The sequence below is a fragment of the Dysidea avara genome, chromosome 3 (genome assembly GCF_963678975.1).
Source record: "Dysidea avara chromosome 3, odDysAvar1.4, whole genome shotgun sequence".
Classification (NCBI taxonomy): Eukaryota; Metazoa; Porifera; class Demospongiae; order Dictyoceratida; family Dysideidae; genus Dysidea; species Dysidea avara.
The window spans coordinates 1144075-1160368 of NC_089274.1; the positions used below are offsets into that span (position 1 = coordinate 1144075).

At 38.0% G+C, this 16294-nt stretch overlaps 2 long non-coding RNA genes across 4 annotated transcripts in view; both read right to left on the reverse strand.

Moving 5' to 3' along the window:
• Positions 1-2336: 2336 nt before the first annotated feature.
• On the reverse strand, positions 2337-6911 carry LOC136248755 (uncharacterized). 3 transcript variants are annotated; one of them, XR_010697823.1, is made up of 6 exons: positions 6795-6886; positions 6645-6699; positions 3703-3782; positions 3489-3633; positions 2482-2541; positions 2337-2425 (listed from the first exon to the last, which is right to left on the reverse strand). It is a non-coding gene; the product is annotated as an uncharacterized lncRNA (long non-coding RNA). The 3 variants fall into 3 exon arrangements; XR_010697821.1 differs by having other exon boundaries at positions 6645-6911; XR_010697822.1 differs by having other exon boundaries at positions 2350-2425; positions 2478-2541; positions 6645-6911.
• Positions 6912-7799: 888 nt separating this feature from the next.
• Positions 7800-16294, reverse strand: part of LOC136248758 (uncharacterized) — a 35364-nt gene continuing 26869 nt past the window's right edge. The window contains exons 2-4 of the long non-coding RNA XR_010697825.1: positions 8994-9301; positions 8719-8935; positions 7800-8668 (exon numbers count right to left, since the gene is read on the reverse strand). This is a non-coding gene — a long non-coding RNA (uncharacterized lncRNA). The remainder of the gene's footprint in view (positions 8669-8718; positions 8936-8993; positions 9302-16294) is intronic.

Sequence of the window (16294 nt, forward strand, 5' to 3'; positions counted from 1 at the left end):
TAATTATGTCGGGTTAACTGGTAATAATAAATCAGTGGTACAGGGGTTGAGTCACTAACAACTGTCACGTGGGAATAATAAATATATTGTTTATGGCAATTTACATTGTATTTACTGTACATTCAACTAACAGAAATCACACGCACATGACCATAACAGCAATTGCAAGTGTCTGAGTTTATTCACTCATATGTATCATAACATGGGGAAAAGAAATTAATATTGGTAATGTGACATCAGTGTATAAATTGTATAGGCACAGAGTGGAGTTTTTTATCTGGCAACAGTGAAATTCACTTAACAATAGAGTATACAGAACAATCAGTCAAGAATGAAATATAAAATAAACTATACTTTAATGAGGAGTCATGATCAGTGGCTTCAGTGAATGGTATTGGTAAGCAGGACTGATGGCTACTCTATAATTGTATATGCCTGAACGGTCTAGATCTGATACATTATGCACTATTGTACATGTGTATGTATTATTAGATAATATTACACACCTGTGCATTGTGTAGGGTTGACATACATAGCTTGAACTTAGTTTCCAAGAACATGTACATGCTTTATTGATCATGTGATAGTGTTCAAATTTCCATATTGATTATTTAGAAACAGTAAAGCAAACAAATGTAATAACAGTGTAATAGTGTATCAGTTCCTAGTACTTTCTACTGTGACAATTTAGTAGATTCTTACAATTGTTATTATCCTTCAAAACATTTAATCATGGTACTTAGACTCTATTTAGGCTGTTTTGGGTGGGTAATAAATCTCATATACTCCACCTTGTTTTCTAATATACTCCACGCCTTTAAGCACAATATGACATATGCTCAAAATCGGATTTGTCCAATCGCTATGCGTTGTTCACGTGCAGTGATTTAACGAGCGCGATTATTTAGTCACGTGAGGACGCATAGTTGCCATGGCGCTAGTATTATCGTAAGAAAACCAGCCGCTTTTGCCGAGCCTACAGCAGAAACAGCCATGGATGAGGTAAGTGATCTGAGTGTAATGTGAAATAGAGTCTAAAGCAGTTATACGGGCACAATGTGGAGTCTATGAAATTTATAAACCCTCAGGCCCTTAGTAGCACCCTCGCTTCGCTCGTGCGCTACAGCCCGGGCCTTCGGGTTTATAAATTTCATAGACTCCACATTGTGCCCGTATAACTATTATATATACTGTCTAGTTATAATTATATATTCAAACAAGCTGACCAAGGTGAATGGATCACATTCGGCCAATAAGTTGCAAGTATTATAGTTACAAAGACACACTATGTAGATAGAAAATGTATATATAATAGCATAAAGACCATGCATGCATATGATACATGGCTTCTTTTTTTTTTTACATGCAAACATAATTATGACATGAAAAACTAGGTATATATAAGTAGTCATGAGTTGTTGTCATGAATCATGATCAATTATCACATTTTTAATTGCATCATGATTTATGGTGGTACAGTACATTATAGTAGCTATTACTTGGTCTATACACTTTTGTCCTCCACAATGATTAATCCAGCTGGTATGAATACATAGCCAGACTATGATAACATAATTATTCTGAATAACAATTCTCATATCCATTAAACACCAAAATTGTGCAATGTTGGTGTCAGTATAACAAGTTACTGCAAGCTGTATACAAAGCCAGCAGCTACATACTCTAGTTATAGTTATTGACACTTATCCTCTGATTTACTTCAGAATCATTATTATGCAGCCACACGCAGTTGTGAGAATCTCCTAAGTTGTGTGAACAACCTGTATACTATTATATTACCACATAAGTTGTATAGTCATGTCAACCTTGTGTTTCAAACAATGCATATCTCTATAATATTATCTAATAATACATACACATGTGTATTAGCAATGGCTACCTGTATAGAAAGACCACTGGTACCTTTCTAAAAAGACCAATTAACTTTAAAATTTTCAACTGAAGAAGTTAGTCCCCTTCTAATTCCCTAGAAAGAGGCCAGGAATCTAGATGTTATGCATAGGAGTGTATGAGCTCAGACACTTGCCGTTATGGTAGTGTGTGTGTGTGTGTGTGTGTGTGTTGTGTGTGTGTGTGTGTGTGTGTGTGTGTGTGTGTGTGTGTGTGTGTGTGTGTGTGTGTGTGTGTGTGTGTGTGTGTGTGTGTGTGTGTGTGTGTGTGTGTGTGTGTGTGTGTGTGTGTGTGTGTGTGTGTGTGTGTGATTTCCTTTAGTTGAATGTAAACATAATGCATAAAAGTAAACTCCCACGATAGATGTGGTGACTTAACCCCTGCACCACTCACTTTACTACCAGTTAACCCGACAACATTATAAAGTCAAAGTATATAGTAAATATCAAATCGAATAAAAACACATAATTAGGTAGCAGCTATTACTGTTTGTCACATTGCCAATCCACAACAGCTATATGGGGAAAAACCATGCATTTAATTTGTCCTGCACTAGTACAGCTCACCTACACATATAAATCATTTCTGTGAGCAGGAGTTGACTGAGTCTCAACTAATCACGTAGCTCAACTACAATGAAAGCATTAGTTATACACAATTTCTTTTGACAACACAGAAGTATGCAATGTATGTAGAGGTACGTTATTGTTATTAGAGCTTTACAGTGACCAGCACTGAAGGTCTGACAGTAACATGTGCTGCAGCCTTTGGATTGCCTAACCTAACAGGAACTGGAGACCTTAAATGATTACCTAGCAGTGGCGGATCTAGGATTTTTAAAAGGGGGTTTCTGAAAATTGGTATAGCTAAATAAGGCATCTGATAACAATTCTCCGGAAATTTTAGAAGTTCTGAGATTGGAAGTTTTTGTTCGCAATTACAATAAATTCAATACTTTAAACTGTAAATAATTACTAAATACTATAGCTAACTATAGGGCTAATATGGTGACTACAAGCTGTGGCTGTGATTGCTCTATTAGAGCAGTTACGTGACTGCTCTATTAGAGTATCTCGATCTGGCATTTTTATGCAGTGGGAGATGAAAAATGAAGTGTTGCTGATGGTTTAATAGCTATAAATGGTGTTAGTTAAGTGCAACTGCATGCATACTACTGAAATACAGTGGTATATAGTTGTTTGCTATGACAAATTGTCAATACAACAATGTTTATGTAATGAGAATGCCACTAAGCTAATTTAGAAGGGGGTTTCTGTCGAAACCCCAGAAACTCATCTGGATCTGCCACTGCCTAGCTAACAATAAGGTGTAACAGAAAAGGGCCAAAGAAACGAAAAAATTCCTCCTACCCCAGGATTAGAACTGCAGGCCACCCAATGTCTAGTTGTGAGCGCAACACTCAATCTCCTCCAGGATGGATGAATTTTCTTCCTTTAAACCTAAGTATTTATTAAGTATGTAAGCCAAACATTCATAGAACAGGAAACAGAAACAAACTGTTGATTTACATACAGGTAGACGTGCTATCTACTGCACAGCCAAAAAACTCAACTCACTGAACAATTGCTGGATTTGCTCCCCTCTTCACTTTTCTTGAAAAACTGTACCTAGGAGTGAATGATATGGTCATTGTGGACACACCTTTTTGCATGTCTGGAGAAGTCATTGTAGGTTGATTATATGTCACACAGCTGTTACCGGCTATGTAAATCATAAACATTTGACAATCATCAATGGTTACTATAGCAACAATATTTCTAACACACCCACCTTACAGACTTTGCATCATGCTGGTGACACCAGACCATCACACATCACTGATATCATGCTCGTAGTTCTTTGTAGCCACACTGTGATTAAAATGAGCACAGCAAACACAATGTGAATTAGAATCAAATCAAACTTTACTTGAAACATGTAAAGGAAGGTCATTGACGTAAACCAAAATAATAATGGAGCCAGAACAGTTCCTTGTGGTACACCCGCATTACATGGGTCACCTTGTTTATTATTTAACACCACTTCTTGTGATCGATCAGAAAGGAAGTTCTTAATCCAAGTCAAAAGAGGTCCTTTAATACCATAAAATTGTAACTTGTGGAAGAGACCGGAGTGGGGGACCTTGTTAAAGGCTTTACAGGAGTCAAGCAGCAACACATCACACTGTCCTTGTTGGTTTAAGCATTGTGCAAAATCATTTACTGTTATAATTAATTGTATCTCACAACTCCTATGCTGCCGGAAGCCATGTTGTTCATCTCTTAAAGCTTGATGACGATTCAAATGTTCAAACATACTAGAGTAGATAACATGTTCCATGATTTTTGAGCACATACATGTTAGTGATACAGGACGCTAGTTGGCAGGGTCCTTCCAGAGCAGGTAATGCAGGTTTCCATATGTCAGGTATGGATCCTTGGTATAGTGATGTTTGGAAAATTATAGAAAAGGTTATAGAAAGGGCAGGGGAAATTTCATTTGCTACCTCTTGAGAAAGTAAGATGGAAGATTGTCTGGGCCCTTTGTGGGGCTTCAAATTATGAAGTAATTGAGATAACCCATCAGAGTGTATGTAAATTGGTGGAATTTCAGGAAGAGGGTTACCTTCTAATACTGCTACATTAGTGTCTTCTTGAGTAAAAACCGAAGAGAAATATTCAGCTAGAACATAGACAAAGAGTGCAGTCCTCCAATAAAATACAGTGTTCACTAGTACGTATCTGTAAGAATTGATAGTGCATGGAACAAGGGATACAGAATGTGTGTGAATACAGAATTTGCATTAACTGAAAGTATCAAAAAATTGTTCCGATTGTAGATACTGCACATTACAGATGTTGGCCAAAATTCCATCTAGGCTTGAATCTGTTGTACATGCACATTTTCTCGATTTAACTTTTCAGTATTTGACTCTTTGTATTATTTGTTTTTGTTTTGTTTTATTTGTGTTCATAGAATCTTTGACATGTCCCCTACCAGTTTTGTAGATTATTGGATTGTTTAAAAAGCTGTTTTGACATTAATGGATGTGTTAATTAGACATTGATCACCACATTTATGCCACTGTGTTCTTTGTACTATTGACAATAATGTGTATATACATGCAATATATTTTGGTTATATAAACGCTCTTGGATGAAAGTACAGGGCTATCATTAACGTGGCAGCAGAGCTCTGCTATTAACTTATTATTATGCATATACATGTACAACCTGTTGATCATGACACTTGAAGATGAGGATACCTGTATAATCTGGACACTTAGCATATCCGACTTTTAATAAAAAAAATTTTATTAGCAAGATACACGCGTCTACACTGGAAGCAGGTTTTCAAGGCTCTGTTATGGATCGTCAGATAACTTTTAAACCCTTTCCAGGTTCTAGCAGGAATGGCCAGCATGACATCTACTTTCACGTAAAATGTAACAGCTTAATACGGCCTTCTTCATGGTACAAAGTAGGGGGTTTAACATTACACATAGAACCATTGGCCATGAAAATATTGGCTCACCTCAACAATCCAGGCGCAAACTTTTTAACGATTCCAGGTTATACCAGGCTAGATCTATCCTTTCTTGAATACTTCAGCTAGCTATACCGTTCGTGACGAACGTTTTACACGGTACAAATAATTTTATAAAAATCACTATCTCAATCCAATAGTCGCATACCCTGGCTGAGCACTGATTATTAATGACGCGCGCGCTATATTGCGTGGGCGAGTTGCAATGGAGAAGTATTACGTTCTTGAAAGTTTAATTCATCAACTTTTCAATGGTCAATAGTCCTTGTACATCATGCTTTTTTTGATCACGTGATACATCTTTGTATTTTGTACATGTAATCAAATAAATATTTTGAAAAATGGTCATTATAAAAATTTCAAGTTACTTGTTGCAGTTCTGCAACGTATAAACCTGTGGAAAAACAGTAACATTTAAATTGGTGAATTTAAAAAAATCTTTATCACGCACACACTACACACACACACACTACACACACACTACACACACACTACACACACACTACACACACACTACACACACACTACACACACACACACTACACACTACACACTACACACACACACTTCACTACATATTCACATAAAAATAAAACACTACACGGTATGGTAATGGTTGTTTACATTGGTTAATTTTGTGGTGTGCCACATATAGCAACAAGGGAAATGTGTATCTGTGATCAAGAATTTAATTTAGTTTGTAATATCAATCTTTGTCAACTAGAGATGAACTGGCTATTGGTAAAAAGCGAGGGGTAGCCAATGCCTTGGGAATCTTGTATGCTATGTGAGAAATCCAATCAGAAATACACAAATATATTAGAAACCAAATCCTAAATCCAAAATCATGTAAAAATAAAGGAGAAAGTGAGTTTAACAAAGTAGACAATGATCGATCATGAATAACTAGAACAAGATGTAGATCAACAACTGTACAGGTAGTTACTAGTTAGCAATATCACTAAATGCTTTTAAAAATACATAAAGATTGGGAATCTCGTATACGCCAGTTTGGTGCTTTGCTTGGGCATTGGCAACCCCTCTGGTACACCATTTCTGTGTTTTGCGTGGGCGTTGGGTACCCCTCGGGAAAAATAAAATAATGAAAGACTATACAGAAGCTGATCTGTACAGAAGATGAGCCCTGCACAGCTACGTGGGCTTCTTTTTACAAAGCATACACTCACCTTATTTGCACATTGCCCAATCATCATCATGGACGCTTCCACCTCCCACCGTGCACTAAAGTAATAGAAACAAACATCATTAAATAATATAAGCATTAATATTATTATAGCATAACACAGCAGCACAATATTACAGCATGATAAACAAACCAAAGTATTTATACAGAAAACTATGTCATAGACATTTAATCGTCTTTGAGCAAGGCCATTTTAACGAAGGCGCAAATTGGGCGTGGGCGGGCAATTCATTACATTCTTTTCGCCATTTATAACTATCACTGGCAAACTAATGCATATACTATATCAAAGAACGTATATATTTAAACAGTTGTATGATACTTATAGACTGTTTATATAAAAGTTGCTAAAATTAACAGGTTTTTGTAGAATCAATTTTATTTTTAAAATTCTAATTGAACAAACAGTACATTTTCATACTGTAGCTGAATGACATTAAAATACATTGAATTGTCTGATATGGTAAGGTATCACTTAAACATCTTGATAATCAGGACACTCAGTACAGTCAGTTGGTTCCAACATCATGTCCTTAATACAAAGGTTTCACTGTATACATTCAGTCGCTCACATCAAACAGTAAGTGGCAATTTATATAAACAAAGCAGCCCAACTTAGTGTTGACATACAAGAATGATGCATAAGTAAATTGAGTACACTATAGCTACTTGCTCATACAACCTGGTTGAGCTTTTAGTGATCCTAGATGGTCAAGGTTTAGGATTAATACTCCCACCGCATAGTATATAGCCTGTAGAGGTGGGACAATATAGTATTGGAAAGTATCAACAGTATACATAATACATTGGCTTAAAATATCATGATATAATAATAATTACGATAATTATTAGAAACAGTACATGTCAGATATTCTTAAGACAGATCATAATACTAACATTTTTGTAAATTAGCATCTACATACTTTCTAATATTCATTTCAGTACACCAGATAATTATGTTGCGATATGTCAATCTAGTGAAATTTGTATTGATTCACTCAATATGGTGGTTTATTGATATCATTGTCCCATCTCTAATAGCCTATTAAGCTGTAAAGAACATCATAGTAGTATCAAGAGTACATAATAATAGAAGAGGGAGGCCCTTTTCTATTATTATGTACTCTTGGTAGTATGCAATACTTATAATATATAACCAAGGGAAGATCACGAACTGGTGCACATTCAGTAAGCATACTAGCTGTAGTGAGTAACATCTTCACACCACCATTCTTCTTCTACATCCTTTTCTATATCACCAGCAGAGGTGTCAAATAAACTCTACACAGTGTGTTTGTATTGGAATAATATCATGAAATCTTTATACCACAAGAATGCACTAGTATGTAACACTGATATATTACAGTAATATAAAAGAGCAGAAGTAACAAACACACGAAGGCACAACATGCCATACATAATAGGTACCAAAAATGACAAAATTCAGCTTGTGAGTTCAATCACAGAACTCTGATCATGAGTGCCTGCTAAAATAGGATGATCTGTGCAAACTTTTCTAGTAGTCAGACACAACTGCATCACAATGATAATTTTCAAAGTACATAAGTTCAAAATGGTCTGGCATCAGTAAAGCAATGCTTGCATTAACATCAGGTAATACAGCAAATCACAAATTGCGCGTTCTTGAGCTACAGATGGGTCTTACCACTCTCCATTTAATGCCCTCTGAGTCTTCAGTACAATCAAATACTGGCGTTTGAAATATAGTGCAGTAGCAAGTACTTCAACATGGGTAGCCCAAGTTTTTGTTTCCCATACATGTTTAATTTGCTCTTCTATTGTGGCTTCGTTTACACCTGGGATTAGATAAGTTGAAAAAATCTCTTTGTTTAGATTTTCCATACGATACACAACACTCTGTACTGTGGGGTGCTCCTCTTGTGTTCTAAATAACTGATAAGAAATTCCTCTATAAAAACAGTTCCCATCGCCAACCATAGTTACTATTGTTCAACCACTGTTTGTCATAAATGATAGTATGTTGTCCTAAATATAGAATAAATAATAACAGGTAAAACCATTTGTCATTATCGTACCGTCTTTTTGCTGTTATTCCAAGTAGATATCATGGTACATTTTCGTTTGACACAGCATTGCTTCAGAGTGCCTGGTCCACCATACTTAGGCTTATCCTTACAGTATTTACAAACACCACATTCTTTTTGCTGTGCATCCTAAACACTTATAGCACCTTCGACGTGCATTTCTACCTTCTGTTGCTGGCTCTGCTCCTTGCATTTTAATACCACTAGCCTACATGAAAACAAACATCAATATTCACTTCAGAAAATTGCACATCAATATAGCTTACACTTTTGGCCAACCTATCTGCCTTAATTCCAACCTTTTTTGAAGATATTTTCTTTCTTTGCTTCATTTTCTTCATGGTAGAACACTGCAAGGTCAATTTAGCTCGTCTCATGCATACTGCAATAAACTCTTTGAGTTTGGGCGCAACAATTATCCTTCAGACTTTGGGAGCTGTGCATGATACTTCCAATATAAATCATTCAAGTCAATCCTCAGCTGCTGTGCTAATGGAACATCAGCATCTGTCAAATTTTCAATCGTTTTCAGAATGATGCGAGCTTTGATAGATTCTTCAGTGATGTTAAGTTTCTACATAAATGCACAAGTGTATAGCTAACCACTTTAGTCATAACAAATGCAGACAAGTACGTATTAGCTGACTCAGAGTTTATTTTACTATAAATTTTTTTTTTTTTTACAAAATGGCCCTATAGCCAGGCCTAATATATTTTGTGGAATGGACTTGCAGACTGGACTCACAGACTGAGCTGGAAGCAGATTAACAATAATCCAGCCATTATCTATCTCTTGTAAGGTTGGAGTCACTATTAACTACAGCCTACTGGAAGAACAAGATAATGCCTCCATTAGAAGAGATAGGTAATCCCTAGATTATTGATAAGAAGCTGTTTCCAGCCCAGTCTGTGAGTCCAGTCCACGAAATACATTAGGCCCTATTAGCCATGAAAAATACCCTAATATTTAATATCAGATAGCCAAGTTAAATTGTATTTTCTTGGAAGACATCCACCCTGATTTTGCAGATTGTTATAGTGCCTTGTAATATCATACGGCCAATGTAATGTCTCACACAAATTTTTTCAGCACATTAAGTATAATAAGCAGAATGAGCATATTTATATGATACTCCTAGGACTCATCCATTTATGTGAACAACACAAAGTAAGAACGCTCACTGCTGCTGACCACAAGTAACCATCATCAAGTATGTCTATAAATTAAATCCAGTGGTTCTGCTCTTACTGGTTGGGTTGACTGGTCAGCCAGTGCAGTACAGGCTATTGCAGGGGCAGTTCTAAACAATTTGTTGACTGGTTTCCAATTCAAAGGCAGAAAAGCCTATCAGAGGTGGGGGTCCATTCTGAGACATTTTAATTAAGCAATTTTAGTTCAATATGAATAAAAACACTGTTTTACAGTTAAATCAAGTATACAGAAAGACTTGATGCATTATCGAACAGTTGCAGAAGTCAATAGCTTAATGGATAATTATTGCTTAACACATTTAAGACTTGGAAGAACTGGAGAGAAGCAGTTTATGTAGTTTGATCACTAGAAGTAGTAATACACTTTGTCTTAGACATTTAAAAAGCTGACTGGTTTGGAAACCCTTAGAACTGTGCGTGGGCTATTGGATTGGTTGAGTGGTTGTATATACTGGCCAGAATGAGTGATTAGCTACTCACTTGAAGCAGGCTATTAGCCTGAAAATAGGCCTGGCAGTGTTAGATGTGCGGGCACTTTTCAGGCTACAATTCTAATCTGGTGGGGATAAGAGAAAAAAAAATGTCACAAGTCCCACATTCATATGAGGCGATATATAGGGGGAACAGTAGCAATTAAATACTGAAAAACCCGGTTTTATAGGTTTTTGGGTTTTCACAATTTTGCGGCTAGCTAGCTACAGACCTTATTCTGACATTCGCTTGTCAGTATGTATAGGGAGCTCAGTCAGTGACTCTACTCCATCAACAATACTTCCCATGCACTATGCAATGTAGACTGGACAAATCACGGCCGAACTCGGAGGTAAGTTTTCCTTTTCATATTGAAGAAATATGCCTCAAAGTGATTAAGACCAAAGAGACTACGCAGCTGCAAATTATTTTACCTGTTTAGGCCACTCCAAGAAAATTCATTGTCTCTCATTTTACCTGTTTAGGCCACTCCAAGAAAACTCATTGTCTCTCATTTCCCGCCCGCATGCAAATTTTCTGCCCGCATGGCGAGGGGTCACCAACTCACGAAAAAGGGGTACAGATTTCAAAATCTTGAACAAATTTCTCAAGATTTCACGGATTTCAAAAGATTTCACAAAATCGAACGAGAGCTGCAAAATCTGATTTTAAATTACAGATTGGTGTAGAGTGATAAGTTCTGAAATCACCAAAAAATAGTGGGAGAAAGAAACAGAAGTTCAGCAGGCATGTAGGAGCAAAGCCTCACGAAACTGAGAGGAATTTCGAAGCCATATAAAGCCAGGAGTAAAGCCAAGGCATAACTATTAAATGAAACCCTACAAAACCAGGAGCAACTTGCAGCTGAAGCCCTATAAACCAGGAAACATGGCCAATCATTCAGGGGAAATCCCAAGCGAAACTCCTCAAAACCAGGAGCAACTGTCAAAGCTCTATCTGGTGTGAAACCCCAGGAGCATCTGTATGCTTAAGTTGCTTTTGTAGTTGGTGTGTTGCTAAGTTTATGAAGTTTTGCTAAGTTTGTAGTTGCTAAGTAAATTCGAAGTGGAGTGGAACATAGGATTTCATTACTTTTGTGCAGGAGCAGTTTGCATGGATTCTCCTGGTTTTGTTTGGTTTCTTTCCCACAGCTCCTGGTTTTGTTTGGCTTCTACAACTCGCTTAATACAAATCTGAAACGGAGCGGAACACCGGATTTCATTCTTACGTTTGTGCAGAAGCAGTTTGCATGGATTCTTCTGGTTTTGTTTGGCTTCTTTCCCTCAGCTCCTGGTTTTGTTTGGCTTCTACAACTCGCTTAATACAAATCTGAAACGGAGCGGAACACCGGATTTCATTCTTACGTTTGTGCAGAAGCAGTTTGCATGGATTCTTCTGGTTTTGTTTGGCTTTTTTCCCACAGCTCCTGGTTTTGTTTGGCTTCTACAACTCGCTTAATACAAATCCGAAACGGAGCGGAACACCGGATTTCATTCTTACGTTTGTGCAGGAGCAGTTTGCATGGATTCTTCTGGTTTTGTTTGGCTTCTTTCCCTCAGCTCCTGGTTTTGTTTGGCTTCTACAACTCGCTTAATACAAATCTGAAACGGAGCGGAACACCGGATTTCATTCTTACGTTTGTGCAGAAGCAGTTTGCATGGATTCTTCTGGTTTTGTTTGGCTTTTTTCCCACAGCTCCTGGTTTTGTTTGGCTTCTACAACTCGCTTAATACAAATCCGAAACGGAGCGGAACACCGGATTTCATTCTTACGTTTGTGCAGGAGCAGTTTGCATGGATTCTTCTGGTTTTGTTTGGCTTCTTTCCCACAGCTCCTGGTTTTGTTTGGCTTCCACGACTCGCTCAATACAAATCCGAAACGGAGCGGAACATCGGATTTCATTCTTAATTTGATTCTCCTGGTTTTATACGGCTTCTTTCCCACTGCACCTGGTTTTGTGCGGCTTCCACAACTTGATTATACAAATCCGAAGTGGAGCGGAACATCGGATTTCATTCTTACTTTTGTGCAGGACCCCTGCAGGAGCAGTTGAGTGTAAGCTACGGTACCAGAGCGAGTATAGAATCAGAATCACGATAACAACATAAGATTTCGTATTTCAGGAAGGATTTCACTGAAGGTGTACGAGATTTCGAAGCAGTTGGTGACCCCTCGCCGCATGGTGGTTCGTTATTTCATTATTTGCCCATGCAGTAATTGCATTGCAGTTGCACACAGGCACTGAGAACAGCTTGGTGTGTAGAATACTTGTACATCCAACTTCATTACCATCCCATGTGATAGGCTTTTCTTATCTTGGCTGGTAGGCCGCCTAGCGAAGGAAATTTTTACTCGACCCATTCACAGAAAAACTAGGCTCCATGGAAAACATAGGCGAAGTTGTACTCACTTCTATGCATGGCCTGATAGCCCAACAACACTTGAAACCACACTCAAAATCTGGGAGCTCTGCATGGGTGTCTTCCTTGGAGCACTGGAAATTTTGGAAAAATATATAATCAATCACGTGAGATATTAAAATCCGTGTGTCTCTCGAACAAGGGAGCCCGGTTCCAAACCAAGGGTGGTAGTATAGTGATGGGACACTAAGGGTAACATACTACGATATAGTCGGGGAATTGTTTCTTGTAACTTCATTTTCACGTTGCGGACCCTAACACTGGCATCAGCGTGTTTTTGCTTTGCTTTTTTGTTTTGTTTTGTTAATGCTTTACGGTGACCAGCACTGAAGGTCTGACAGCAACATGTGCTGCAGCCTTTAGAATTCTCCTAACCTAATAAAAATGGCTTTGAGTCTAGCAATTTACCTGAAATTTGTGCAATTATCCCCAAGAATTGATGTTAATAAAGTCAGTTTCTACCCTAGTGTCATTCAATTATGGAACAATTTACCAGCCTGATTATATAAGCTCAGTGTAATCTTTCGATATTTAAACCAGGCGCGTGCTCGCAGCCGGCCGAAGGCCTGGTTTACTGAAATTGTTTCCGGAAAAACGTGTGTGTGTACCTATGTACATTATCAAGAGTTCATAATATATATACTGAGGAGAGTATCCTACTCCCATATACCCCTGTAGAAGGGCGTACTGTAAAGTTATGATGTAACGACAAGGTGTTGTGGTTGGTGACGTAAGCGAAGCCATTAAAATTCTAGAATCGATACGCTGTGACACGCCTTCGAAGCTAAAGTGCAGCCATATTACTTGAAGGACTAGCTAGTAACGCCTATACAGTCGTCTAAACTGGTGAAATATGCTTGTGCTTTAGTGAAAACGGCTAAAAGCTCCATAGCTTCGTTCGGTTGCTAGCGACGTCGTTAGGGAACATCTGTCACTGGATTAGCACCTGGCTTACTGAAAGATCTCAACAAGTAGTTTTAGATGGAGCCTCATCAGACCCAGTAATTGTCCAGTCTGGGGTACCCCAAGGAACTGTTCTTGGCCCCTTGATGTTCCTCTTATACATTAATGACATTGCAGACGGTTTAAGTTCACCATTACGATTATTCGCAGATGACTGCCTATTGTATAGAACAATCAACTCGGAAGAGGATGCCATCCAACTGCAGAATGATTTGGACCAACTATCTACCTGGGCAAACAAGTGGCAGCTACGGTTTAATGTAATCATGGTTCTTCCCAAAATGGAATATGCTGCAACTGTATGGGACCCATATTATCAAAATGATATCCAACACTTAGAGAAGGTGCAACATAGGGCTGCGAGATGGGTGTTAAATGACTTTAGTAGATACAGCTCAGTCACTGATATGTTACAGCAACTTTCCTGGCCAACTCCCCAAGTACGTCGTAGGATATGTAGACTACAAACACTATTTAAAATCATCAACAATGAATGCCCTCTGTCTATTCCATCATATTACTTAGAAATGGAAAGAACCACCAGACATTACCATCCAAGATGTTACATTCTCCCCACTTCATCCACCAATATATTCCAACAAAGTTTCTTCTACAGAACAATTCGTGAATGGAATGCTCTTCCCCCCAGAACAGTTGATAGTGTTGACATTGACCAATTTACTGATGAAGTCAAACAAATTTATAACACCTAATTTATGTATGTAAATCATTGTAACTGTAATTTTTCCTTTTTTTCCTGAGCTAACCAGCACTGGGTGCTGCCTGCTCAGTAATAATAAATAAATAAATAGGGACACGTTCAATCGATATTTTGTTTAGGAAATGACATCATTAGTTTTACAGAGAGAAACAGATGAACTCGGAAACATTACATCGTAACTTTACAATACGCCCTTCTACAGGGGTATATGGGAGTAGGATACTCTCCTCATGCAGTATATATATTATGAACTCTTGCATGACATTATGTACCTATCTATGTTTGTCTGTACGCACCCACGTGAGCAAACCATTAGCTAAGTGGTAAAAGCAGCTTATCCACAACAAGTTAAGGCTAAGCAAAACCTGTAGTTAACTACCGCACTGGTTAGCTTTGGCTTGAAGGTGGTTTCTTTTCCGAGTTTTAAAACAGGTGTATAGCGACTATCCACAGGCTTCGAGATTGGCTTTCCTAGTGGGCTGTTCAGGTGTTCTACAACTGAAAAACGTCTCGTAGGCTTCCAGTAGATGCGTATCTCGCCGTTCTAAAAGTGGGCGTGACCCGTACTTACGCGAACGAAAATGAAGAGCAGCCCGGAGGCTTTGCTGCAAGAATTTTCAAAGAATAATACTATAGATAGACTATAAAACAGTTGAAAAGATACTTCTGTGCGTAATGTGTCGGTTAGAGCGGTTTATTACAATTATGCTTCCTTAGCAACACATAGAAACATATTTCGGAAAATACTTGTATTTCATGAATTACGAAATACTAAATTACAATGAAGTGTATGCGTAACTCTGTCTTTTACAGTATGTAAAATTGCAGAACAAAAACCTTATATAATAGTATAGCATTGGTTACGTTCAGGTAGAGCTACACAGTGGCGCCTGATTTTTAGAAGTAGTACAACATCAACTTGTTTTAAAATGACATAATAGCAAAAAAGACTTTATTTAAATTTTAACTTTAGTATGGCTTGCAATGTGCAATTAATTCTAATTAATACTCACTATAACAATCAATAGACGATATGCACAACTTGTTTGACCGTAAATATTCTAATAAACATGTGGTTTTTTATTGCGTCACGACGGTGAATGAACGTATTGTGGGCTATGGCAAAAAGTACGGGTCGCTTCAATAAGTAGACAGTAGACCTGTTGGGAACGCTTCCTTCAGACAGATGTATCCTACTACCTGGAAAGGAAGGTTTGGTGGGTAGGAAGCTCTATGTCGTAACTCTAGTGGCGAGTTTTTGTCCGAGCCGCATTTGCTACCCGCACTTTTATATGGGCTCACGAGACTCATTCACCGTCAACTTTGGCGCCGCTGGAATCTAATTGATCATTTTTCATTCGAATAATAACTTGTGCATATCCTCTATTGTGGTGGTGCCATGTGATGGCATGCAGGGGGCGTACAAAAGGGGTTTCCAGAACTAGTCTGGCGCGGCCGCCCTTCGCATAAAGAGGAAGGGTCTGGTCACTCTAGCATAGCCCGTTTGTAGAAGTGGAATGTAATTATAAACTGCTTTACGATGAATCACGTCACAATACGTGACCGGATAGAGAAATGGCGCGGGAAACTGTGAAGATATTTTGTGCTGGTTGTGGCGAGAATATCACAGCTTTAAGAGTGGATCACACCTTGGACAAAACTATACCTTCGTGGCACTATCTTTCTGATGAAGAATTCGAACAAACGGAAACAAATGTCACAAAAATTCAGTAATTGCAGTAACGCAATTTGATTGGTGTTACCTGTTTTCGGTAACATG